Raw genomic sequence first — 22588 nt, 5'->3', positions numbered from 1 at the left:
GTAAGTTTAATATATCTACGTCAAATTCCTCTCTCCTTCCTAAATGGGGTATTAAATCATTTACAAAATTGGTCGACGAAACATACAGAAAGGTCTGACATCTGTCTGATAAACATTCAAACACCTGGGTTTGAGACATATGGATAGGTTGGGACTTTTTTCACTGGAACATAGGAGGATATGGGGTGACCATACAGAGGTTTACAAAATCTCTTTACAGTTTACAAAATCACATAGATAAGGTGAATGGCAGGTGTCTTTTCCTTAGGGTGGAGGAGTTCAAGACTCGGGAGCCTATTTTTAAGGTGAGAGGAGAAAGATTTAAACAAGACCATGAGAGGCAATTCTTTTACATAGAGAGTGGTTTCGTGTGTGGAATGAACTTCCTGAGGAAGTGATGGATGCGAGTACAGTTACAATGTTTAAAAGACATTTATTAAATACGTGAACAGGAAAGGTTCTGAGGGATATGGCCAAGCAGTTGGGATTAGTTTAGTTTGGGATTACATTCGGCATGGACAGACTGGATCAAAGGGTCTGTTTCCGGGCTGCATGATTCTATGACCATGCACACTAACCCAGGATGATCAACGGTATAAAGCCTCAAACATATTGAAATACAGCTCAGCGAAAGCCCATTCGGCCCAACCAGTGTTAGTGCTCCATGCAAGCCCCTCCATTATTTTCTCATCTAAAGCCACCCTCATAACCCACTCTTGCCTTCTCTCTCATATGTTTGTCCAGCTTTCCTGAAAATGCACCTATCCTATTTGCTTCAACCCTTGCATCTGCTAATGAGTTCTCCATATCTCCCGAGGTACATGTGACAATAAATCATTCATTCATTATCAGCACTCTCCTCTGAATTCCCGATTGGATTTCTTTGTGCCTGACTTATTGACAACCTCTAGCTATGCTTGTTCCCAGAGGCAAAACCATTCCTTCTGTATCCACTCTTTCGACCTTCTGGAATTCTGAAGTCCTCTATTGGGTCACCTCTCAAATTTTCTTTTGCAAGACAAAGGGGCCCAACCTGTTGATGATCTCCTGAGAAGAATATAGATTAACGTGAGGAAGTAACTTATCTTTATCTAGTGCCTTTTGCAAACTCAGAACTTTCAAAGGCAGTTTGCAGGCAATGAATTAGGTCACCCAATCAACCTGCTCAGAGATGTGGATGCAACTTGAACTCACGCCACCTGGCTCATAAATAGGACGTGGAGGAGCTGGTGTTGGACTGGGGTGGACAAAGTTAAAAATCACACAACACCAGGCTATAGTCCAATAGGTTTAATTGGAAGCACTAGCTTTTGGAGCACCGCTCCTTCCTCAGGTAGCTGTGGAGTAGGACTGTAAAGACACAGAATTTATAGCAAAAGATTACACTTCCTTAAAGGTGTGAATCTGTCTGTATCCTAATCTTGACTCAAGTCATTATGTGAGCTGAGACGTCACTTTTTAATAAACCTTAACTTATCTTGAAAATGTGACTTAAAAGAAATTCTTGGATTTACATATTAATGAACTGAAACCTATAACCCATTCTAAAAGATGAAAAACTTAACAATAATCCAGGTTTGTTAAATGTATCATTTTACTTGCATGACACTGTAATCTTTTGCTATAAATTCTGTGTCTTATGGTCCTACACCACAACCACCCGATGAAGGAGCAGCGCTCCGAAAGCTAATGTTTCCAAATAAACCTGTTGGACTATAACCTGGTGTTGTGTGATTTTTTTAAACTTTGCTCATAGCTAGGCACTATACCTTTGCCTCACAAGAATCCTGCAATGATTGCTATACTCAGTGTTATAATCAAGTTATAGGGCAGCCAAATTATGCAGTTTATTAGAACTGACTACAGACTACCCAGGGTTCACAAAGCAGGAGCACCCCTCAGACATATTATATCAGTCCCTGGGAAACCTTGCTACAAGTTAGCCAAGAAGCTGCAAAAGAGACTAAAACACCTAATAGAATTCTCCAACCACTCCATTCATTCATCCCAAGAGTTCCTTAATTACATCAGAAACACCATAATAGAAGAGGATAAAATAATGATTTAATTTGATGTAACAACACCCTTCACATCGACTGAGTCAAGGATAGCATTGCCATGTTATTAGACGAAGCAGTTACCAGGACAAGAGCAGCATCAGCAAGAACAGCATATTAAAATGACCTGACCTATGCCTCATAACTCACTTTACATTCAATGGACAAGTATAGGGACAAATCAGGATATCAGGACTAATAGCAGTAATGCAATGCTTAGAATGGACAGCCCTCCCCAACAAGGTAAAAACAAAGACTGCAGATGCTGGAAACCAGATTCTGGATTAGTGGTGCTGGAAGAGCACAGCAGTTCAGGCCTGTCTTTGGATGCTGCCTGAACTGCTGTGCTCTTCCAGCACCACTAATCCAGAAGCCCTCCCCAACAACCAACCCGAACTCTGGATCCAATATGTAGATGATACCTTTGTCATCAGTAACCTTACACATCTGGAAGAAACACACCACCATATCAATAACATCCTCACTAAAGAAGAGGAAAACAATAGCAGACTCCCTTTTCCCTGCACATATTAGAGGAACGCACGCCTACTGGGAAACTCCAGACCAGTGTGTACAGGAAGAACATGGACAGCATGGTGGCTCAATGGGCTGCACGGTGGCTCAGTGGTTAGCACTACAGCCTCACAGCGCCAGGGTCCCGGGTTCGATGCCCGCCTCGGGCAACTGTCTGTGTGGAGTTTGCACATTCTCCCTGTGTTTGCGTGGGTTTCCTCCGGGTGCTCCGGTTTCCACCCACAGTCCGAAGATGTGTAGGTTAGGTGAATTGGCCATGCTAAATTGCCCATAGTGTTCGGTGCATTAGTCAGAGGTAAATATAGGGTAGGGGAATGGGTCTGGGTGGGTTACTCTTTGGAGGGTCAATATGGACTTGTTGGGCCCAAATGGCCTGTTTCCATACAGTAGGGAATCTAATCTAATTTAAAAACTCATAATGACCAGATACTGAACTATAACAGCAACCATCCCAGCGCCCACAAACAGAGCTACATTAGGGCATTATTTAAATAGGGAAGGACACGCTTCAGCAACTCTGTACTCCAGAAGGCACCTATTCAAAGGATTTAAACAAACCGGGTAACCCTAGGGCACTATCCGCTGGTATTTACGGGACAGACCAGACACGATAGCGACCATATCATTCATCAAAGACATAGCAGAGATAACCACCTGACTACTCAGACCTCTGGGAATCTTAGTGGCCCACAAACCAGTAAACACCTTCCACCAGCTCCTCACAAAGGTTAAAGACCTGACACCCACATCCGCCAGGACGAACATTATCTACAAGATACCCTGCAAGGACTGTGAGCAACACTGCATTGGACAAACAGGAAGAAAGCTGACCATACGAGTGCACAAACATCAGCTCGCCACTGCCAGACATATCCAGCATTCTCTCTCACTTCCAACTGCACAGACAACAAAGGACACAAATTCAACTGAGGGACCATGTAACCATCCTAGCACAGTCAACACAGAGACACGCCAGAAAATTCCTTGAAGCTTGGTACTGCAACCGGAACTCAATCAACAGACACATTGTACTGGACCCGTTATACAAACCACATAGATACAGAACAGGAAGTACAACCAAACAGAGACATATAAATACCAGGTGGGACAGACCACCAACACCTTATCAAAGATACACTGATGATGTTACCTAGCGAGGTGACAAAACATTTGCAGAAAAACACATCGGCTCGTTGAACGAATCCACACTTCATAGAAATGACTGTGTAATCTGTGTTTGCTGATGTAGTCTAGAGGTTGGCTGGGACAGCAAGGGAAGCATCGTGCTGTTGATTAGTCAGGGATGAGGTGTTATGAAATGAAATCAGAAAACACTCAGCATCCACAGAGAGAGAACCACAGTTAACTTTCCAGGCAAAGCTCATGGATCTGAAAATCACTGCCTGTTCTCCTGCATTAATTTCAGAATTTCAGTATCGCTGAGGGTGAAAGGTTTAGCCGGTTCCTTAATGTAAGTCCTGAAGCAGTCACTGAGATATGCTACAGAGCTGTGGACTCTTTCACCAGCTCTCTTGCAATACTTACCGCATTGATGCCACTGAGTTGTATGAAAAAAGACATCATCATGTTGATAAGGAGTTGGCTGCGTATAGAGGGATCTGTGCAGAGCTCCCACACACTTCTTGCCCGTTCATTCCTTATGGCAGTCCGTTCAGCCTGCATTTCCTCAAGCTCTTGACTAAAATCGCGCTTGCCCCATAGCCTTTGAAGTGCTGAGAGTAGGATAGACAGGAAGAAGGAAGATACAAATTTAGAGCAGGAAAACACTAAGGGCTGAGGCGGCTTTAAGGCACTGTTTGTTTTTCAGATAAGGTCAAAGAGACGAGACAGTGATCAGCCACCACAGGTTTACTGAAAAGTGCTCCTGGCAAAATCTTAATGTGATCTTCATGAGTGCAGCATGAACCTAAACAGAATGGTTCATTTAGAAGGCAGAGCGCTGAGCAATTTCAACACGTTAGTTAAAACTAAATTATCGGAGATTTTTCTTTAAGCCTTTTCCCAGTAGAGTCATAATGAGATCAGTCTCTACTGTCCAAGATTGAGTGTCTCCAAGCCAGCTGTACGTAAACCTAGAGTCAAGCAAACTTGGAGCTAACAGCCTCTACATATGAGGGCCGAGTAATTGATAATTATCAATGTATGGAAGACTTGGTCTCAACTATGGGAGAACGTCACTGTGGAATTACACCACCATTTAGAAATGAGGCCTCCATGGGCCTTGATAAAATGGTCATTTACACTATAATACAACAAACACATCAATGAAGATGGTTGCTCCTCAACAGCTACTTGTTAAACGGACCTTCATAAAATCATCTAAATTTGTGACAAGGAAGACCATTAGGCCCCTCATGTCTGTACTAACTGACAAGGAGCGAGCAGATAATCCCACTTTCCTGTTCTTCTTGTTTCTGGCTCTTCAACAAAAAAAACTGTAAACATTTATGAATAATACATACTGGTCTGGACTGGTCTATCTGCTTTAAAATGCTCCAGTGCATTCATTCAAATATTATGAATATATCTGCCCCCAATGGCCTTTTAGTCAGCAGTTCATTAACAGATCGGAATTTTACAACATAGTGTTGTTCCAATAACTACCAAAAGGTACCTAACTACTCAAATTCTCTCAGTAAGATGAATTGCAAAGCAATGGGGCTATCAGTAATGCAAAAGGACTAAAACCAGAAGTTACTGTCTCTGCAGGAGAATTGAATGGTTATTTAAACTGCCTATTCCTAAACATTGTGGATTAAGTGCATACTTAATCATGGCATTCAGCAAACATTATACAAGAAATGATTAGATATTCAATCCACAGCAGCAGATAGAATATGGCTGAAATTTCAGAGCCTCAACTTCCACATAAATAAATAGACCAAAACTATTCCAAATACTTAACCTTTCTCGACAACTAGTGCCATGGTTATCTGGATCAACTGTATTGTCGAGTATTACAAATAATTGGCTCTTGATGCCTATATTATATCTACAGAAATGGACTTTGACTTGAGAAAGATCACCCAGTCGATAAACTATTGTCACTTGCCATTCATGGACAAAGCCCTATTTCCTTTGTCAATCAGAAGGTATCTGGGGCTCTCTGGAAACCAGGGCAGAGTAACCAGCTGTATAAATGCAGGTACAGCATTGAAGGCCATCAGTAAAGGCCATACACTTTCACTGCCAAGAATTTCCCTGGAGAAACAAAAAGAACACATGACACAGCAGTTGAGATTTTTCAATCATTTTACAAGTTTCTAAGATATATCTATACTATAAAAACAACCTGTTCATCTTATTTTACAGTGGGGATAAAACATTAACTTAAATGAGAAAGTGAGAGACCCTTCAGATTGGAGTAAAATAACCTCCAGTGAGTTACCCTCCATCTAAAGTGAGATACCATTTGATACAGGGTGAGCAACTCTCCATTCTACTCTAGAGAGGAATACCTCGTATGTGAGATACCATCTGATCTAGAGTGAGCTAACCTCCAGTTTAGAGTGAGCTACAGTCTGATCTAGAGTGAGATATCCTCCAGTCGATAGTGAGATAACCTCTCATCTAGAGTGAGTTATCCTCAAATCTAGATAAGCTATCCTCCAATTTAAAGTAGGGTAGACCGGTCGTTCCATCCATGACTACCTCGTCATGTCCACGACTCCCAACAACGCAACCTCCCCTCCTGGCACCCTCCCCTGCCACCGCAGGAATTGCATAAACCTGCGCCCACAGCTCCCCCTCACCCTCATCCAAGGCCCCAAAGGAGCCTTCCATATCCATCAAAATTTCACCTGCATATCCACCAATGTCATTTATTGTGTCTGTTGCTCCCGATGCAGTCTCCTTTACATTGGGGAGACTGGACACCTTCTCGCAGAGTGCTTTAGGGAATATCTCCAGAACACCCACACCAATCAATCCCACCGCCCCGTGGACCAACATTTCAACTCCCCCTCCCACTGTGCCGAGGACATGCAAGTCCTGGGTCTCCTTCACCACCGCTCCCTCACTGCCCAACACCTGGAGGAAGAATGCCTCATCTTCCGCCTCGGAACACTTCAACCCCAGGGCATCAATGTGGACTTCACCAGTTTCCTTAATTTCCCCTCTCCCCACCTTACCCCAGTTCCAACCTTCCAGCTCAGCACTGTCTTCATGATCTGTCCTACCTGCCAATCTTCCTTCCCAACTATCTGCTCCACACTCCCCTCTGACCTATCACCTCCATCTCCATCCCTATCACCTATTGTACTCTTTGCTACCTTCTCACCAGCCCCACCCCCAACCCCCTCCCATTTATCTCTCCACCCTGGAGGCTCCCTGCCTTCATTCCTGATGAAGCGCTTTTGCCCGAAATGTCGATTTTCCCGCTCCTCGGATGCTGCCTGACCTGCTGTGCTTTTCCAGCACCACTCTAATCTAGATTCTGATCTCCAGCATCTGCAGTCCTCACTTTTGCCTAGGATATACTTCAGTCCCGTGTGAGATAGCCTGCGATTTAGAGTGAGACACCCTCTGGGGGTTTAGAGTGGGATACTCTGTGGTCTACAGTGAGTCATTCTCTGGTCTCGAATGAGGTGCACTCTGGTTTGGAGTGAGATGCTCCATATTGTTTGTACTTGGATAAAAAATATACTTCATCGAAACGCATCAAGAGATGAGGCACTGCAGCTAAGGATAGAAAGTGTCCCTTCTTAAACCCGTGAGGGATGTTGAATCCTGATAATGTTCAAAATGGAAACTCGCATCAACCATGAACCACAAACATACACCACCATAAGCCCTTCTTCACATTTATTCACATAAATTAATCATTTACATTTTCAGCACCCTCTACTACTCCTTTGGGATATTTCATTGTCCCAGTACCTGATTTGATTTGGTGTGGTAAATATGTCCAGCATAACATTGCAGTGACTGTATTTAAAAGCATTTTGCAATACTTACAGATTAGTTGCTAATTTGTTACTTCAGACTGCTGTTTCACCTTGTGGGGGTTTTGGTCTGTTTTTATGATTGGGGAAGGTGAAGTTCACTGCAGAGAAGTGAAGGAGATTGACAGTGTTGCACAGTACACCGCTGTTCTGAAAGAATATGGCTGCAGTCATGGGCAGTAAAGTAAGATCACCTTCGGGAGATATGTTTGGCATTCCAGTGATGGGGACACTCAGAGAGCTCCACCCCTTCCCCAACTGAAGGTGCCTAAAATCATGAGTTTCATGTTCCTTAGTATTTACATTGTACAAATATCTGAGTGAGAAACTGCAGGAAGGCTTGAGGTGGATGGGAAAATGTAGTAGAGCCAAAATCAAAAGACCAGGCACTGCAGCTAAGGATAGCAAGTGACAGGCTATTACAGCTGCTTCTTATAATAGGATCAACTCCAGGCCAGTAGATCTTACAAGATGAGCGTTTGTTTCATATTTCAGGTTTTTTTGATACTGTTCAGTTAAAAGCTGCAAGTATCTATCCTGCTTCGGGCTTACTAAGACTTCGCTTCAAAACTAAACTGATGGCACAATGTAATAATTTCTTTTGAGTTAAAAATCTCACAACACCAGGTTATAGTCCAACAGGTTTAATTGGAAGCACTAGCTTTCGGAGCGCTGCTCCTTCATCAGGAGTGCCACTCCTTCACTAGCTCCGAAAGTTAGTGCTTCCAATTAAACCTGTTGGACTATAACTTGATGTTGTGAGATTTTTAACTTTGTACACCCCAGTCCAACACCGGCATCTCCAAATCATGATTTTTATTTGAAATTGCTTTGGGTACAGAACCTGTGAGTATGTAATGTCAGGACAGTCCCAATGGGATTCTGCACAAAGCTGATCTGCTTTATATTTGATCATTTAGCCCCTTCACTGAAGCAAGTGTCATATACCTCAAATACTGATTCTGCAGTCAGGCACCCATTCTGGAAACCTAATCCAAAGTGATTACAGCTTTGAGCGAGGAGAGGCGGGTTTTCCCTCAACGGGATTCTGGAATTCTAGCATCACATCTTGGTATCACAACTGCTCTGCCCAGGACCATAATAAACTACAGAGAGTCATGAATACAGCCCAGCCCATAGAGTCATAGTGTCTACAGCATGGAGACAGGCCCTTTGACCCAAACTGGTCCATGCTGACCAAAATGTCCATCCATGCTAACCCCATTTCCCTGCACTTAGCCCATATCCTTGTAAACCTTTCCTACCCATGTATTTGTCTAAATGCCATTTAAATGCTGTTAATGTACCCATCTCAACCACTTCCACTGGCAGCTCATTCCATATGCATACCACCCTCTGTGTAAAAAAGAATGCCCTTCAGGTTCCCTTTTATTCTTTCCCCTCTAACCTCAAACTGATGCCCTCTAGTCCTCAATTCTCCAACCCTGGAAAAAAGACCGAGTGCATTCACCATATCCATGTCCCTCATGATCTTATACATTTCTACCAGATTCCCCCCCCCAGTCTCCTATTCTGTAAAGAAAAAGTCTTAGCTTATCCAACCTCTCTCTTTAACTCAGCCTGCTGAGTCCTGTCAACACCCTTGTAAATTTCTTCTGGACTCTTTCCAGTTTAATAACATCTTACTATAACAAGGTGACCAAAACTGAACACAATACTGCACTCCAAGTACACCTTCACCAATGTCCTGTATAACTGCAACATATCTTCCCAATATCTATACTCAATTCCCTGACTGATGAAGGCCAGTGTGCCAAAAGCCACCTTCATTGCCCTGACCACCTATGAGGAGAAAGTGAGGTCTGCAGATGCTGGAGATCAGAGATGGAAATGTGTTGCTGGAAAAGCGCAGCAGGTCAGGCAGCATCTAGGGAACATGAGAATCGACGTTTCGGGCATTAGCCCTATGCCCGAAATGTCGATTCGCCTGTTCCCTAGATGCTGCCTGACCACCTATGACTCCACTTTCAGAGCCTGTGCACCTGACATCCAAGGTCCCTTTGTTCCACTACAGTCCTTAAGGCCCTATCATTCACCATGAAACACTCTACTTGATTTGACTTTCCAAAATTCAATACCTCACACATCTATGTAGTCCATCACGCAAGCCAATCTTCTATCCATTGACTCCATCTATATTTCTCACTGCCTTGGGATGGCAACCAACATCATCAAAGACCCCTCCCACCCCAATTATAATCTCTTCAAACCTCTTCTGTCAGGTAGAAAATACAACAGCTTAAATAGACGTACCAACAGATTCCAGCTCCTTCCCTGCTATTATTAGACTTCTGAATGGATCTCTCAAATTTTAAATTTAATGTTGGTCTCACTCTTTGTGCACCTTCTCTGCAGCTGTAACATTGTTTTCTTTGCTCTGTTCTATTATCCCAATGCTCTCTGTATGGTATGACCTGCCTGTACTGCTCACAAAACAAAACTTTTCACTGTACCTCGGTACATGTGACAATAATAAATCAAATCAAATCAGATTGAAAAGGAATTCATCTGTATTGTTGGATTGGAATACAAAGTGGGCCAGTGTGGTTCACTATCAGCTCCCCTGATCTATTGATATAAACCTCGATATCTGATTTAAGTTAAAAATCACACAACACCAGGTTTAGTCCAGTAGGTTTAATTGGAAGCACTAGCTTTCGGAGCGCCGCTCCTTCATCAGGTGATCGTGGAGGACACAATTGTAAGGCACAGAATTTATAGCAAAAGTTTACAGTGTGATGTAACTGAAATTATTCATTGAAAAATGCTTTGATTATTTGTTAAGTCTCTCATCTGTTAGAATGACTATGTTAGTTTCACTTCTTTCATATGTAAATGGAAAAACGTTTTTTATAAGTTACATTCTCAGGTTAACTGTAATAATTGGTGTCAGCCAGATAAATTCAACATATTATCATGGCTGACATCAATTGTTACAGTTAACCTGAGAATGTAACTTTTAAGAAAGTTTTGCCATTTACATATGAACGAAGTGAAACTATCATGGTCATTCTAACAGATGTGAGACTCAACAAATAATCAAAGTATTTTTCAATGTATAACTTCAGGTACATCACAACTTTTGCTATAAATTCTATGTCTTACAATTGTGTTCTCCACCTGATGAAGGAGCGTCGCTCCGAAAGCTAGTGCTTCCAATTAAACCTGTTGGACTATAACCTGGTGTTGTGTGATTTTTAACTTTGTCCACCCCAGTCCAACACCGGCATCTCCACATCATCGATATCTGATGACTGGCCTGAAAACTGAGCATGAGGTGAGTTCACTTTTAATCGACCATCTGTAGTTGAGGAACAGCTCCTCCAGCCCTGCAGTTGTGGCTGTATATCCAGTATACACTACGTGGGATTGCAATGACAACTGTTTGTACACGTCAAGATGGAACTTGAGCTACCTACTGTTGGGGCCTTTGGAGGCTTGTCTTTGTACTGGGCAACTTGCCTTGCCTTCAGTCTGTGTCTTTCACTGTTTGAAAATTGCCTTGTGTGTTTGATTTGTTAGTTTCACTGCTGCCTCAGCCTTTCTATTTGACAGAGCTCAGTGTGGGGATGATGGAAGGTGTTATATTTCTCAATACTTCATGAAGAATTCTTCTGTAATGAACTGAGGCCCACTGCCATTTATCACAATGTCAGAATACCATAAAGATTGAAGTGTGACCCAAGCTTTTGACAATCTCACTGGTAGTCATTCAAGTCAGCTGCTTCACCTCTCGGTAGTTGGAGTAGTCAGCTACTGTGCGAAGATCTACTCCCATCTTTATCCATGGGCTCTCTGGGTTATTAGGTATCATCAGTGACTCTTCATTTTACTTGACTTGGTACTCGTTACCAGCACTTCACTGGCAGATGTGGGCCACAATTTATTGCTCATACTTAGTCAGTAGAGCACATCTTTTACCTTCTTCACACTTGACTCAATTCCTCAATGGCTTGCACGTGCAAGTCTCTCCTCTCAGCTCCTTAGGGATAATGACTCTATTTGCTTTGTACAATATGCCATCTTGGATTGTCAATTATTTTTTTAACGTGCAACTCATGTTAAATATTGTTCTCATAGTAAGACATGATGTTACTTTTTGAAGTAATAGAGGGAGAGTTTGAGACTGAATAGCATCAATAATCTTTTGAGGTAAAGATTCTGCGTGACAACAGCCCTCTGATTGGTTGAGCTGCAGGAAATGAAAAGCTATAAGTGAAATGCCAACCATAACAGAGAGGAAACATCCAGAGCCTGCAAACAGAAAGCATCCATCTCTCTCTCTTTCTGTCTCTTCCCTCTTTCTCTCCCTCTATCTCTCTCTCCCCCTTGCTCTATCTCTCTCTCTCACACTCTATCTCTCTCTCTTTATCTTCCTCTCTATCTCTATCTCTCTTTCTCTCTCTCTCTCTGTGGAGAAAGGCAGAAAAAGACAAAAAAAAACCGGTAAAGAAAGAATTCTACAGCAACAAAACTGTATAATATCACCTGATCAAATGTCAAACAGAAGAATGACCATCAGCCTTAAGACTAGGGAGTGTCGTTGTTGATAAAACCAAAGGGACTGTGAGATAAAAACAACTTCCCATTTTGCGGTATGGACATTTGATCTTCAGAATGTGGTTTACCCTGACTATATTCCTTTCCTATCCATTATATATGTGTTAAACTAGTTGCCTTTTCGAGATCCAGGTGAAGACATTTTGCTGTCAGTACACGATCTAAGTACTTGATGTCAGGCATCCTTAGTTATAATTTTTGTTCTTCAGCTTCAGGTTCATTGGGTGAGTTCTGTCTAGCCCTCACACTAAATTTTGATTGTGATCAACAATGGCTTCTTCCATGGTTTCTCTGCAGCCATAAACTAGCAGATCTTCCAATGTTGGTTCCACTTCCAGAAGATCATTAACTATCTCATGTTTTTCATGCTCTTATCCTTCAGGAGTTGTGGAAATGCCAATGTCCTTGACCACCAAATCTAACTCCTGAAGGACATCGAGAATGTAGTTAAAGCACTACTGCTTTCAAGCTTCACTTGGATAGTATAGAGTGATTGGTCAAAATCTTCAGCTGATATCTTTCCAGAGGCCTGATGGACCTGTTTGCTGTCCTTCCTTCTAGCCATCGACTTGAATGTAAAGTGGTTCAGGTTCTTATAGTGAGAACACTCGTTTTCCCATATTAGGTATGCTTTCTTCTCCCTCGTGTGATATCCTCCTCAGTATTTGCATCTTGCCCTTTATCCATGACTGTTCTACCCTTTGGTTTTCAAGTTATCTATGAACATAATGCAATGAATCTGCTCTTGCTGCTAATTCAAAACCTGGTGCTTCTGCATCAAACACAAGCTTTTTCGCTCACAGTTGACTTGCTGTCACTGCAGGATCTCTTATACATAACATAATCCTGACTAATTAATCTTTTAATTATATAAATTCACAGGATCCTGTAAGCTGCTTTCATAAAGTAATATCTTGAAGTCATGACGGTGTCATTCTTTTTGGATCTTAGTATTGAAAATGTACCATCCGTAACTCATGTTCACTTTTAAGTTCAAAACCTGCCTTTCACAATTTCTGCAGTCTCTTTTTTTCTGTTCTTCAGAGAAATCTAGGATAGAATGTACTGGAACTATCTCTTCCCAACAATGATAAATGTGTAGCTATGTGTAGCTGCTCTAACCTGTTCAGCAAATCTATCCCAAACACGTTTTACGACATTACTTCCATCTGTTCCCTCCTACGGAAACTCCCTAAATTTTGTTTCCACTGAAGTCAATGGAAGTAATCATGGGAATGATGTAAAATGGGTTGCCACTAGATGATTGCTTCACTCTGTCACACAATGTGAGAAATACCCCAAGTGTCCCAGCTGATTCTTTCACAGGCAGTTAATCTTTTTTCTGCACTACAATTCAGCAACTGAGTTATAAGACAATTTTCCTGTTCCTGAAAGAACAACTTCTCTCCTTAATGAGAGTGAGTTTTTTCACAGGCCTGAGAATTATATTAAAATATATATTTTCATTGGTAGCTTTTCCAGCGCATTTGTGTCAGTCTGGATTTATGCATCCACTACAGGAGTTTAGGCAGATAGCCTACCACCAAACCTCAGTGAGGGGCATGACTTACCATTCAGGTTTGGAATACTTCCCACTTCTAGAGATGCACAAGGTCGGCTAGCATACGTTACTGTCTGTTTCCATAGCTTGTTTGTACTAGAACAGGTCATTAGCCTGAAGCTAGAACCTATGGTCTGAAGGGTGTCCACTCTGCGCAAACATGGCTGACCAGGGGACACTCCCACCTTTACCTCCGATCATAGGCTTCTTGACAAAATATGAACAAAGCTCCTTATACCACCATCAACCCCTGGAGTGGGACCTGAACCCAAAGCTTCTGACTTAGAAGCAGGGTATTACCCTCTGCACCATCTGACCTCCAACATTTGAACTGGACTGGCCTCATTTCCCATAGTACCCTTGCTCACAGAAGGTCTGTCCAGCATTATCTGGTTCAAATCAGGACCTGAACCTTTGATTGAAACGGCAAGGAGAATAGAGCCACCCACATTATGAAACTAAATGTTAGACAAAATCTTATCGCCTGCACCCCTCCAGCTTTCATGCAAAAAGTGGAACCTGAACACATTAATTAATTTCACCCAGATTGGCACTAAGTTGTTGAACTCACCTTTGATTAGGAAACAGGAGACTAGTCTGGGTTTTCCAAAACATATTCTACGAGCCTCTTAGGAAATGCTTTATGTAAGGATTGGGTAAGGACAGGACCAAGTCCTGTGTAAAACAGTTAGTTCCTGATAGGATTAACTGACACCACAAGATAAGCTCTGCCTATCAGGAACAATGTGATCTTTGCTTGGGATTGAATCAGCAACAAATTCTAACAAAAAAGGAATTTAAAAGCCCCCAGTCACCTGAATAATCAAAAGGGAGGTGGGAATCTGTTCACAGGACAGCCACACCAAGTATCACTATGGAATGGTGACGGCACTGTGAAACTACTGTCCTCAGCTCTTTAGCTTCTGACTGAGCCCCATTCCCACGCACTGGTGCTTACCCTTGTGACTGTATAACCCGATAACACAACTGGAGGACAGTGTTACGAAGAAACTGACCTGAGTCCAATAATCTGGCCTAAACATTTACCGACGGAAATAAATATTGCAGTGGTAATGGTGACAATCCCTCGCAACTTCTTCGGAGAGCACTCCATAAGGTACATGCAGTGAACATTCAGACCATTCCCTTTGGGTAGGAAGGACATAAAATACCAGCGTTAATTGTTACATTTCTCGTAGAATTGAAGCAACATAACGTACAAAGCCCCTTCCATAACATGTTCCCTCTTTTCATTTATTCAGCTTGACCTTCTGAATAAGGAACTGGCACTGGAGGCGAAAAGGAACTGACCCCCGGCAGGCATGGGGACTGAGCCTGGAGGATGGGTCTTATCCCAAACTGTCCCAAGAGATAAAGCTTGAATGCTTACATTTACAATCAGAATGTTGCAGGAGAGTGTGGGGGAAGCTTAATACTGCAGCAAGGAGACATAGTTTGGTGTCATTACAGAATAGGCAGGCCAATGGTCTGACTTTACACCAAACAGTGCAGCTCTGGACTGTTCGGACCCTTGTTTCGGTGCCTTCGTTAAAATGCTTCTCAGAACCACAAATGATAGCCTTCTAAATGTGCGATTCCTCAAGTTTTGAGAAGATTTGTAGCTCAGGTTGAGTTTCTGGATGTAGGTTTGCTCGCTGAGCTGGAAGGTGCATTTCCAGACGTTTCGTCACCATACTAGGTAACAGTAGGGCCTCACCCGGAGGGTGACAAAACGTCTGGAAATGACCCTTCCAGCTCAGCGAGCAAACCTACATCCAGATTCCTCACATAATTGATGAGCTCAGTGTATGATTCCTACAACTTCCTCCCACACCACTTCCCCCTACCATCTCCTACCTTGTCTTCCTGTCACTCCCTTCCCAATTATCCCTTGGGTGCTGGCCCAGGTCTTAGTGTAGCTCGTTAAGGATTAATGCCAGGACAACAGGTTCTAAATCCTTTATGACATCTAGGTCAAATTTCCTCCAGCCACTTGATACATCTAAAACCCAGCAGAATCTTACTTTTGACCTCTATCTTTAGAAATATCTGGGACACCAGGGGTTTTTATTCAATGTATTTACAGCTCTATAAGAAATGACCTCCATGCTGTGTCACTTACCAAGACATGAAAGCGTTCCTCATACCTGCAGTTACTCCATACATGAACCTCGCCACTAGAATCATCTCAAAGGATCTCGCCATCCTACTGAATCCCACGGATAAAGCCCCCACTATTGTCAAAATATTGTTGAAAGTCAAACAGTTCCTTCTGTAACACAAAGGATTTTAGTTGAAAAGTCAAGGAATTGAATGTACAATTGCATGTTTTCTACCAAGTGACTGGGATGGGGAGATGAGGCTGGTAAATCTGGGCCAAGATTAGAGTGGTACTGGAAAAGCACAGCAGATCAGGCAGCATCCGAGGAGCAGGGAAATCGACGTTTCGGGCAGGAGCCCTTCATCAGGAATGTTAAGGGTTAATGCAAGTACAATAGGTTGATCCTAATCTTGACTCTAATCCTGCTGTGCTTTTCCAGCACCACTCTAATCTTGACTCTAATCCTGCTGTCCTTTTCCAGCACCACTCTAATCTTGACTCTAATCTCCAGCATCTGCAGTCCTCACTTTTGCCTGGTAAATCTGGGCTCTTGGTGATTGAGACTGATTGTGGCATTTCAGAATCAAAATCGGATCAATGGGACTTGAAATGGATGGGTTTGATGTATTCAATGGTGCTGTTGATTGAGCAGCTAGTGTGGCTTGTAAGTGGAATCAGCAAATATGGATCTTTCAGTCTGGGCTAGAGATTTCTTCCGGGTTCAATTCCCGCCTTAGGCGACTCTCTGTGTGGAGTTTGCACATTCTCCCCGTGTCTGCGTGGGTTTCCTCCGGGTGCTCTGGTTTCCTCCCACAATCCAAAAAATGTGCAGGTTAGGTGAATTGGCCATGCTAAATTGCCCGTAGTGTTAGGTGAAGGGGTAAATGTAGGAGAATGGGTCTGGGTGGGTTACGCTTCGGCGGGTCGGTATGGACTTGGGCCGAAGGGCCTGTTTCCACACTGTAAGTAATCTAATCTAATCTAAAGTTCTCAATAACCTTGCAAGCCGGTGACTTGAGTAGAGTGTTCCTCGCTGGATCAGCAATTAACCAGTTTTCTCTTCAGTTGGTGCATCGCACCACTTTAACAGGCTGGACATGAGTATCACTAAGATTAATTTGGTAAATCTGTGATCTGGCTCTCTACATTTTAAGAACTATGGTGTATCCTTATGGATGTGTTCCCCTTAGCTAAATCCAGCCAGACTTGATACATCAGCCAAATTCTGCCCGTGCAAATTTCTCGAACATTTGTTTTGAGGACTCTAAGCCTTAAAAATTCAGTTCTCAGCTAATTTCAATCTTACATGGTTTCCTCAGGATTTTAATCTCTTCCCATCATTTTTCTGTCATTGTACACTGGAAATCTTTTGGGAACATGTCATTTTTGCTGGTAGCCTCTTCCAAAAATTCCCTTCCATACGCGATGGCAAGGGTATCTCTTTTCAGGTGTCATCCCTCTCTCCTTTATATCTGCCATCATCACCTCTCTTCTCTGAGCCCTCTGTCCTTGCAAATTATTGTCTCATTTCCTATGCCCCAGTCTCTCCAAATTCCTTGAACATGTTGTTATCTTCCAGAATGTTTGAATCATTCCAGTTACATTTCTACTCTGGCCCAGAATCAAACTCGTATGAAAGTCACAAACCCAACTGAACTGCGACAAAGGTGAACAGTCTTTTCTCAACCTTCCTGCAGTCTCTGAAATGGCTGGTCACATTCTCCTGCTCCAATGTCATGGTTGAGTTGGACAGGACTTCTCCCATGTGATTCCATTCTATTCTATCAAATCATAAACTGTGGATTGGTTAGCTCAGTTGGCAGGATGGCTGGGTGTAGAGTGAGGTCAATTCCCATCACCAGCTGAAGTTACCATGAGAGACTTTCCTTCTCAACCCTGCCCCTGTCCTGAGGTGTGGTGACCCTCAGGTTAAACCGTCATCAGTTGTCGTTCTCGAATGAGAGATTGGGACTATGGTAACGTTATTAAATTATAGCCAATCAATCACTTGCAATGCCCCGTTAATTTTACTTAACTTGGGTCACCCAAGGATCTTATTGGTTCCCTCCTACTTCTCATTTACATTCTGCTCCCATCATCCAAAGGGAAAGTGTGTACCTCCACACATTACTCTATTACATCATCACCTCTTTCAAATCCTCCACATTTGCTAAATTATCCATCCGCTTTTCCAACATCTTGTAGATGATGAGCAGAAATTTTCTCCAGTTAACTGCTGGGGAAACTGAAGTCTTTCTTTTCAGTTACCACTTCAAACTCTGTTGCCTCGCTATAGAGACCTGCTAACAGGCTGGAGCTGAACCAGTTCAAAATCTTGGTGTCAGGTTTGATGTTGAGATGAGATTCTGATCACATGCACATGACTGACTATTTCCACCTCCGTACCATTCCCTACCTCCACTCCTGTCTCAGCTCATCACTGACTCTCTCGACATGTTGGTGTGGTCTTTCTACTGCCCAGACAAATGTGAATGAGAGTTGAGTGTAGGGATCCTGTGGAATCCCAATTGCAGCAGAATCTGAAGTAATTATCTTGGCAATTGAAGATGCCATGGACAATTGTCTAAACCCTTTAAAAGTATCTATTTACCTCAGAGCTTGGAGGGTTCAGATGAAATTAAGTAAATAATTACTCAGGAAAAGTTGGACTATTTAGAATCTAGGCTAACTCCTCAGCAAGTTTCTGCATACTTATCTTACATGCTTTCTCCAAATACATCTTCCAGAACTGCAAGACCCCTCCTTGTGTCTACTTGACATCCCCTTCCCCCACTCCAGACCAGAAAAACCCTTGCCATGGTGTGGATCTGACCAACCCCACTTCCCCTGCTTTTCCTCTCCCGAGTTCAGACTCACTGCTCCTCCCTTCACAATCTCCCTTCACTCCCCCAAACCCAATCTGCCTCTGTCTGGCCCGCCAACTCCCAGAATACCCCTTTCCAGACTTGACCCTTGCCCAACCGTGGGACCTGACACACATCCTCCCCAGACCTCTGGCAGCTCACTGTTATGAAACTATGAAAGCCTGCACTCTTGAGAAAACGGTCAGAATTGAGGTTGGCTCTGCATTTCTGAAAGAGCCTTGATCAGACACTCCGTCAGAAGTGCAGAGTTCTCTGATCTCATTAAAGAAAAAGTAAGATTACTACTTATAGAGTCATAGAGTCGTAGAGATGTACAGCATGGAAACAGACCCTTCGGTCCAACCCGTCCATGCCGACCAGATATCCCAACCCAATCTAGTCCCATTTTCAGCACTTGGCCCATATCCCTCTAAACCCTTCCCATTCGTATACCCATCCAGATGCCTTTTAAATGTTGCAATTGTACCAGCCTCCACCAATTCCTCTGGTAGCTCATTCCATACACGTACCACCCTCTGTGTGAAAAAGTTGCCCTTGAAGTCCCTTTTGTATCATTTCCCTCTCACTCTAAACCTCTAGTTCTGGACTCCCCCACCCCAGGGAAAAGGCATTGTCTATTTAATCTATCCATGCCCCTCATGGTTTTATAAACCTCATATGGTCACCCCTCAGCTTCCTTATACACCTTTTCTCCTTGGAAAATCTGCCCCCATGTTCCAATGCAGTCCTGGCTGATCTTCACATGCTAATCTCTGTCAGCTTGAGGTTATTGAAATCTCCACTGCCCCGTGCTCATTGGCTCATAGGAAAACATCTTTTTGATTTTAACATTCCCATTCTTGTTTTCAAATCTCTCCATAGTCTCACCCCTTCCCTGTTCAGTAACCTCATCCAATCTCACAACCCTCCAAGACATCTATACTGATTTGCTCCTGCTCTCTTGAGAGTTCCCAATTTTAATCATTCCTCTGTAACGATCATTGTTCTGGCCCCAAACTCTGGATGTGCCTCCCTCCAACTCTTTGAATCTCTACTTCACTTTTCTCCCTTGGCACATTCCTTAAATCTTAGCCCAAGCTTTTGGTCCCTGGCTAATACCTTCTTATATTTTTCATTTTTGCTCTACAATGCCTCTGTGAAGTGGTATTGAAGGTGCTACATAAATGCAAGTTGTTTTGTTATGTCACCAAACTCAGTAACCATTCAATGCAGACATTCTCCCAAAAGCCATGGAGACTAATCGTTGCCTGAGACCACATGACATTGACATGTTTCTGATAGAGCTTAGGGAAAGCAAATGACTATGACGGCATTCAGTGATCTAATGCAAGTTTCACACCTGAAAATTGAGCTACATTTCCAGCACAAAGGCAGCAAAACCTGAACGATTGCACTCTTACAAGTTTCCATTCTCCTACCTTCCATATTTCACTGAGAGGTGTCCAGCGATCAGTGCTCCAAACACAGCTCCGATTGAGTACACCGACACAATGATTGACCAGGTCGCTTTTAAAGCATGTTCTTCCATTGCTGTACCGTAGCGCTCCAGCCAAGTCTCATTGATAAAATACTTAATGTACTGTAATTAGGAAGTGGCATGTTAAAATCAATACTTGTTTGGGTGGGAGGACCAGGGACTTCTTCTTGTTAAGTTGTAGGCTAGCCCCTTTCAATTATTAGTTTCTTCTAATCGGGTTCAATGCAGCATCCCTGGCTGAGAAAGCAGCTTTCACCTGGACCTCTGTCAGTGCTTCTCTAAAACTGGTCACCCTTTCTCCTGTGGAAAAATGTCTGGTCTTGACGTCTTAAGCATTGTAACCATAAACCCACTTCCTCCCCACCCATTGTACCATGATGGGCCACCCCTCACTCCATATGTTTCCAGGCCCACCCAATTGCACAGGCACCAGGTTGCTTTGCATCAATGCACAGACTCCCAGTGAAGGGTTGGTATCGGATGGGCCTGCCCTTACTATTATATTGCCTCTTCCATGTCACACAAACTGCAAGGGTGGGGCACAACCCATCGGTGCCCACTGAAGTTGTTTTTTGTTTAAAATATGAGGCATGTCTCTCCCTGAGAGAGCAGTGAACCTTTGGAGGAGCAAATTACTGCGGGTGCTGGAATCTGTACTGAAAATAATGCTGGAAATTACAGTAGTTCAGGCAGCATCCTGGGAGAGAAAGGAAGCTAACCTTTCCAGTCTAGGCAACTCTGGAGTAAACACAGTGGGTTCTGAGACGGCTTTTGTTCATGATGCATCTCTTGACTGGAGTAGAGGTTGCATCAGGTCAAAGGTAAGTGTTTTTGTGGATAATACTTGGTTCACATGATCTCTTGGGGGTTATGTTTTCCCAGAGTATGTGTTCCTTCATGGGACTTGGACCTTTACTCTGGGTTTTAAGCTGTTGCAGAAGAAAATGTGGCTGTGTGGGGAGTGGAGGGAGGTTATGTTTAGGCATGATGGATCCTGGGATTGGATAAGCCGAATGGCCAATTCATCTTTCCCAAGCCTTCAAATCACTTTGATTGAATGTTGACACAACGCAATGATTGGAAGGTTATATTTAAAGGATGTGATGCAGCTCATGATCCAATGATCCTTCTCCAGAATACACTGGCTGCCAGCTGCAAACATTAACCTTGGTTAGGAACTGAGTGCTTTGGAAATTCCAACATCCATTTAGCACAGGACTGAAGGTATCTATTCAACAAGCCTGCGGTCTCGACACCGAGAGCAGCAAATATCAGGGAACACAATCATCTCCATGATCTTCTCCACAGATCAGTGCTGGATCAACATCCAGGAAGTGCCTCATGTAACAGCTTGATGGAAACACCATTAGCACAAGGATTGAAGGGGGTGACAGAGAAGGCGTTTGCTCAGGGCAGTTAAGGATGGTCAAAAAATAGGGCTTTGCTGACTTCAACTTTGCTAACATTTGGAGGAAACTAACTAAGTTTAGCATCAGTTCAGCTTCTAATCAATGGTGCCTGTAGCCTATTGCATTAGGCCATTTGTTTTGACTTGATTTTGCAAACATATTTCAGAAGTAAATTCACTTTTGTGGAAGAGGGAGCATAATTTCAATCTCAAGAAATTGCAAACTTTCCAAGTAAAATAAACAATAGATCTGTCTTCCACTGACCTACATTTTCATTGTCATCGATAGTGATTTGAATTGTTTGTGAGAAGCAACTCTTCTGTCAGATGAAGTCACTCCCCAGCACTCAATTCTGTGTGGTGTTTAAAATTGGCCCCTGCCACCCCAAAGGAATGGTGCTATAAGATGTGTTGTTTCTTTAAAGTCACAGTAACAGAGCAATATAAGGATATGTGTTACTCACAACTGACGGTGCATTAATCAGAACCATATTGAGTCCGTGCTGAAATGTACCTCCCATTGCAGAGACGATGATCAGCAACAAAAGAACCTTCAGGTGGAACTGTATTTGGAGAAAGTGTTATCATTCACAGGTAGCCTCAGTTCTCCATGGTATTGTTTATCATTGCTAAGATCATGGGTTGACTGACCTCCATCTTACAAGATAGCTGTCATTTTCCTATCACTGCCATCGAAATTAAACTTGTATCCTGGAGAGAACTGCTCCTCCTGGTAGCCTGATCCAGACATTGATCAGACTCTGTGCAAATATAAATCTCACAAATATTTGTTTTGGGAACATAGCCTGCTTGTTTCACCACAGAATCTCTTTAAGATTGCGACATTGCCACGTACACTTGAAGGTGATGTTGGTAATGTTGTCTCTTTATTGTAAGGTGTTGTATATTCTGGATGGTATATCTGTACAACTTCTTTGATTCTGTAAAGTTCCCTTCAAGACATATTTGAGGCACTATATGTCCTAGTTCATCTTGCTATTCCTTATTGTTCCACCTTCT

At 42.9% G+C, this 22588-nt stretch overlaps 1 pseudogene across 1 annotated transcript in view; it reads right to left on the bottom strand.

Annotated features, from left to right (window-relative positions):
* LOC122562787 (solute carrier family 2, facilitated glucose transporter member 11-like) overlaps nucleotides 1–22588 on the bottom strand; it is an 86706-nt pseudogene that overhangs the window by 20725 nt on the left and 43393 nt on the right. The window contains exons 2-7 of the transcript XR_015761293.1: nucleotides 22033–22131; nucleotides 20102–20262; nucleotides 15845–15969; nucleotides 14714–14843; nucleotides 5665–5813; nucleotides 4137–4324 (exon numbers count right to left, since the gene is read on the bottom strand). The product of XR_015761293.1 is annotated as a solute carrier family 2, facilitated glucose transporter member 11-like (transcript). The remainder of the gene's footprint in view (nucleotides 1–4136; nucleotides 4325–5664; nucleotides 5814–14713; nucleotides 14844–15844; nucleotides 15970–20101; nucleotides 20263–22032; nucleotides 22132–22588) is intronic.

This window comes from Chiloscyllium plagiosum, unplaced genomic scaffold (assembly GCF_037043375.1).
Source record: "Chiloscyllium plagiosum isolate Xiang-an unplaced genomic scaffold, Cpla_swu_hap1 HiC_scaffold_24, whole genome shotgun sequence".
Taxonomy (NCBI): Eukaryota; Metazoa; Chordata; class Chondrichthyes; order Orectolobiformes; family Hemiscylliidae; genus Chiloscyllium; species Chiloscyllium plagiosum.
This window is presented reverse-complemented; position numbering and strand designations above follow the sequence as displayed.